A 6,164-nucleotide genomic window follows, 5' to 3' on the forward strand; every position below is an offset into this window, starting at 1 on the left:
TTGACAGAACGTGTGGCATGAAGTACATGTTTGTATAGTGCAGGGCATCAAGCACCTACTAAAGTGGCTTTATGGTTGGTGTATTGTCAACTTCTCACATAAAAACTTCCTTCACCTTATGATATCTGACTATATCTGATAAGAATATTCTGCAAAATGTACCAGATCAATGAACAAACTGTGACACTGGAATCAATCCATATAAATCAGATTTGCTGGACCAAACACTTTTAGTTCAATTGTCATCTTCTGAACTGTCATCAAACACAGGAATACTGAGGGAGTCGTCATCATTTTGGCATTCAGTGTTGCATGAACAGAGGTCTGTGCAGGCAAGATTGTGCGACCTGCAACCACACCTGCGTGTTGAGCAATTGCTCTTGCAGTGACAAGAAACCATCTCAATTATGGTGTTTGGTGCAGGAAGATCATCTGTAGTATGGGGCATAATATTACCATTAATGTCTTGCAATAATCCATTCTTCAGTGGATCTACAAAGGTCCGATGTGCAATACCAGCTTGGCCCCACACTCTAACCTGGACATGGACTCTCAGAATATTCTGCTTCAATGCTCCCATTGTTGGTGGCAGTCTGTCGCTTTCTGCCATGTGTTTGCAGAAGAGATAGCATCGCAAGTCTGGAATGCTCTCGATGTGAATTCCCTTAGGGCAATATACCTCACACACAAATGATTCAAGTGCAGCCAACTGTTGCTCACAGACACCATCATCATCCATGAGCTGCTGAAAAGCTTCAATGACATCATCACCTGCTTTCATGAAGAATTTGAGCCATGTCGCTTTGCCAATCCGGTTGAATTTCCCAATAGTGTCAGCTCCTGAGAAGGCATGCAATGAGACCAGTGCCTTTGCTCTTTGTCTTCCAAGTGCTTGCAGCAATAGGATCCATGTCAATGATCCCGGACACCATTGAAATGGATGTTTTTCTGAGGAAAAGATGATAGTTGGCAACTAAAAGTACAAGCACATCAGTGTCTGGTGAGAAGAACATGATTTCTGCATCAGGTGGATTTCTGTGAGATGCCAACACTGCATGATGGATCAGAAGGGTGCCAGCCTCTTCGTGGTTGTTGTTCTCAAACGTAATATTGCTATTGCTTCTTGTGCATCCAGATGCAGACACGACAATAAGTAAGTTGAACATAATCACGTTCATTGCAAGGTAATCTGTTAGATCAGACTTTATCTTGTCATGTGAGAGGAATTTCTTCATGGTGACATGTTTTATCCGTGTATCATCGTGGATCTTGTACTGGACAGGAGCCTTTTCCCTGTCGTCGGGATTCTCTTATAACATACTTCAGAGATGAATGCTTATATGGATCAAACACTACAATGATCTCATCATACCCTCTTGTAGTTGACATCAGCATTTCATTACCTTCGCATTCTGCGAAAGGTTATGTTTTGGTCGGCGTGTATTTATTTATTTATTTATTTATTTGTAATCTTGTGATTCGTATAACTCAAAAAGTAATAAACCGAATTGCAAGAAATTTGGTGGGATGATTGGTTATTAGCCAGGAAGCATTCGATTAGATTTTGGGATCGTTCGGGTCAAAGGTCAAGGTCACGAAAAGGTCAAAATCGTCTTTTTACGATAACACGGTCAATTTTTATTCAACTTGCATGCAACTAATGCCAAAATGTTCAGAATTCAATGCCTCATCTTGTGATATGCAATATGACACAATGACGCCCATACTCTTGTTACCGGTTAGGGGTCAAATGTCAGGGGGGTCACGACCTTGAAAAATATGCGGTTTTTGTCATAACGCGGTCAATTCTTGTCCGCTTTACATGAACCCAGCACCAAAATGTTCAGAATTTAATGCCCAATCTTGTGACACAATGACGTCATAACACATGTCACCGGTTGGGGTAAAATGTCGGGGGGGGGGGGTCACGCCCTTGAAAAATATGCGGTTTTCGGCATAACTCAGTCAATTCTTATTCGATTTGCATGAAACCAGCATCAAACGAGATTACCTTCTCTTGTTGAAACGTTGTATACACCGAGCTTGCGAGTGAAGACTCGCCAAAACGACGTGAGTTGATTGTTGTTTAGTCAGTAGCCCCCGAAAGTCGGGGGGGAGTCATGACATTATAGATATGTGGTTTGTGTCATAAGACCATTCATATGAAACCAGTTCCCCACACTCATACCAAGAACATAAAAAGTAGTGGCGGCGAAGGTATGCGCTCTATGAGTGCCCGTTCTAGTTGAAGCTGTTTCCAAGGTCAGCAACAGTTTTTAATGTGGCTGTTTTTTATTTTCTGTAAAAGAACTATGCCATCCACCAAGGCAATCTTTCTGTGTACACCATTGGTCTCTGCTGGTGAAATGCCAGCATGAGAAAATTCGGCGAATTCGTGGAATTCCGCGAATTTATTCACCCAGGAACGTTCCTGAGTTAAGCACAAATCCGTTGAGAAAAAAAAATAGGGGGTATGGGGGGGGGGGGAGTTAAGTCAATTGTTGGGAGTGATTTCACGCCGCCGACGATCTTTATAAAAAAGTATTCCGAGGTCCCTAATTCAGATTCCTGGCACTCTCCACTGACGTCATTGCCAGATTCATTAACATAACATTCGGACCCCCTCGCGCATTACTCCTGAAACTGTCACAGCAGCATTAATCGAGCTCGAGGCGCGTGGTGTTCCGAGTGTGCAAGGCCAAGGTCGCTTCTAAAACATGGCCACATTCAGTCGCTGCAGGCTGTCCCAGGATTGTGATGATTGTTTGAAGGCACTAATTCACAAGACTTGCAAAAATTCCTGGAAGTGGGAATGGATGGAACGTATGCCATGCGGTACGGTGGCTTGTGGGGCTTTCATTCAAAAGAAAGCCCAGCCAGGAAAGGTTGTATGCACATGGTGCTCAAAGGAGATTGTTTATGGAGGACGTGGGTACAAGTCATTGGAATCCCATGTGGAGAGCAAGAAGCATCGTGATATTCAGAGAATCTGGGCATCCAATAACAGTCTTCCTGGTAAATATAGCCTTGGGCTTTATACATGTGCAGTTATCAGTATACATGTACACAGTAGACATCGATGCTGTCAATGTAGTGTAGTGTGGTGTGGTGCACTTTCACTACAGTAATAAATTATGTTAATTGGCAAGCAAGCCACAACTCAGAATTGGGTCAATCTTGTTTACCACCAATAGCACCTGGCAATGACTAGTAGTCTGAGGCTTAGTGTAATCACTGTACCGGTCACTGTATTCACTTTCTGAAGCACGTATTGTAAATGGTGATTGGCTTTTCTTTTTTTACTCTGCATTGGCTTTGGGTTTTGCTTTTTCTCCAGGTGTTTCCTCACCTTCTGCTACCTCTTGCACTGCTGCTTCTACTGCCCCCATCCCCTGTACACAGATGCCTGCTGTACCAATAGGTGACAGGGTATCCAATGCTCAAGCCATGGTCCTTGCCTTCCTCGCACAGCATTCCCGACCATTCAGCCTTGCCCCTGAACTGATAAGCCTGGACAAAGCACTCAACCTGGATGCAAAGGCCCTTCCTCAGCTCACAATGGACAGGACATCTGCTTCCTACAAGCTTAGGTTTGGACTAGGCCATACCGTACATCACCAGTTGATATCCGCACTGCAGAGGGAATACTTCTCTCTGAACATTGATGAGTCAACAAGCACAAACCATGAGAGGGTCTTATGTGTCCTGGCCAGTTATTACAGCCCACTGCATAAGCAGGTCATAGTGCAGCATCTAGAGTCCCTTGTTGTGATCAAAGTGGACAGTGCCTCGTTGCACCAGGAACTGGTTGACTTGTTGAAGAAGTATGAGCTTCCGTGGAAGAACTGCATATCCATCCTCATGGACTCCTGCTCACTCATGCGGGGATCCAAGTCAGGAGTCGAAGTTCGCATCAGGGAAAGCAATGCCCCACACATGTTGGACATAGATGGGGACTCCTGTCACCATGCTCACAATGCGTCCAAGAAGCTGAGCGACCCATTCGACAACTTCGCAGAGCGCATGCTCTCTGACATCTACAATGACTTCAAGTGGTCACCTGACTTAAAGCAGTTCTTGCAGGAAATCTGTGGGCTGATTGGTGTCAGGTATACCATGCCAGAGCGGTATGTCAGTCACAGGTGGCTCTCTGTGTATGATGTCATTGTTGACACTCTGCGGCTGTGGGATGCCTTTGTTGTCTTCTACTTTGGCTTCCTCTCTCAAGCTGATCGCACACACTACTTGTCAAAGGTTGTGGAGGTCTACCATCGCAGGCATGTAGAAACAAAAGCCAAGGAGAGAATACACCAGATCCATGATGTTCTGAAGAAGAAGAATATGACCAAAGATGGCAAGGCACGAAAGGAGCGTATACTGCAGCGAGTCTTCCACAAGAAGAAATTGATGAGACTGATATTGATGTTCTATACATCAGTGTTCCCGCTGCTGTAGAAGTATGTCCTCCTGTTTGAGATGAAGGCCCCACTGATCCACAAGCTCAATGACCAGCAGGTGAACCTTGTCCGAGAGTTCATGGCCTGCTTTGTCAAACCTGAGAAGCTGCCATCCTCAGGCAAGAGACTTCAGACCCTCAACCTGGATGAGGAAGCCAACCTGCTGCAAGTGAAGAAGATGTTTCTTGGAGTTGGTGTGTCTGAGATTGTCAACACTGCCCGTAGTGGAGATGGAGAAGTGTATGACTTCTTGCAGAGTGTGGAGAAGGCCTATGTGACATGTGGAAAGTACCTCCAGAAGAAAATACCCTGCATAATGCTGTCCTCAGAAGTTCCTCAGCAATTGATCCACTCAGCAGAGGGCACACTGTCAGCCAGGAGCAGCTCCTGAAGTTGCCACGCCTGGTGACAAATGTCCTTGCACCAGAGGAATGTGATGCCTTTGAACTGGAGGTTCGGAGTTTCCAGATCGACTCTAGCCTGCCACCAGCTCAGGAAGATGAGTCTGCTCGCATCGACGACTGGTGGACCAAGGTCTTTGAAGGTGGAAAGTACCCCCTTCTCTCAAGAATGTTGAAGGCTCTGCTGTCCTGCTTCCATGGGCCACAAGTTGAGAGTGCCTTCAATCTCATGGGAGATGTCTTGGATGTCAGATCACACTGACTTAACATGGAGACCTACAGCGCAGTGATGGGTGTCAAGTACAATCTTCGATCATCAGGAAAAACTGCAGTGGAGTACTACAGTAGGACTGATAAACTGCACAGTCCCATAGACCTAGACCTGTGCAAGAACATGAGGGGAGCCTACAAAACCTACAAGGCAGAACTGGCAGACAGGAGGGACAAAGAAGAAGAAAGAAGGCGAGAAGTGGGTGCAGCTGCTCTCAGTAAGTTGACCAAGTGCAAGAACAAAGAACTGACTGAGAAGGCTGCAAAGAAGGCAAGACTTTTCCACCAACGTGCAAGCAAGAAAAAGCACAACCTGCACCAAAAGACAAAGAAGTGAACAATGTTCAGTGGTAAGGCATATGTCGACATTATCGACTCAAGAACTCAACAACCAGTGGATGCAACAGTGTTACCAATTGTGAACTTATTATGCAAACTTTTAGTGCAACTTGTTATCAATTATTGTCAACTTATTATGCAACTTAGTATCAATTATTGTCAACTTTGTTTAATTTGCTATAAAGACAATGAAAGAATATTATCCTACAGATTGATTCATGATTTGTACAATGAATTTTGACAAAAATTTACATTACAACATTGATTAATAATTTGCAAGATGAATTTCTTGTCTTCAGTGCTTTTACCCTGTTAACAAGGTCAACACTATACACAATCCTCTTGAAAGGGACCAGGAAATGCAGTAGAATGCAGGTGAGAACACCTGGAATCTTTAGCATTCGGGGGCCGCCCAGGCCCCCAAACCCCGGCCAAAAATTTTTACGCCTCGGCCCATCGTTTTTTTTCGGCTAATTATTTTTAGACTCACTCTCATGCCTGGAAGTGTCCATTGTGTCGTCATTCGGTTGACTCTTGCATTTGATCTGTTTCCTCAGGTTTGAGTGTCTCAAGAATGTGAGTCAACTTCGACTTGTCAGTGCATCTAAGCATTGTACCATCAGGTGAAAATAGTGCTCTTGGTGTAAGGGTGAATTCATGGTTTCCATTAGCATGTTTTTGATCTATGTCTCTGCTG

This window comes from Eptatretus burgeri, chromosome 1 (assembly GCF_056783735.1).
Source record: "Eptatretus burgeri isolate ZD-2024b chromosome 1, Ebu_testis_v1, whole genome shotgun sequence".
Classification (NCBI taxonomy): Eukaryota; Metazoa; Chordata; class Myxini; order Myxiniformes; family Myxinidae; genus Eptatretus; species Eptatretus burgeri.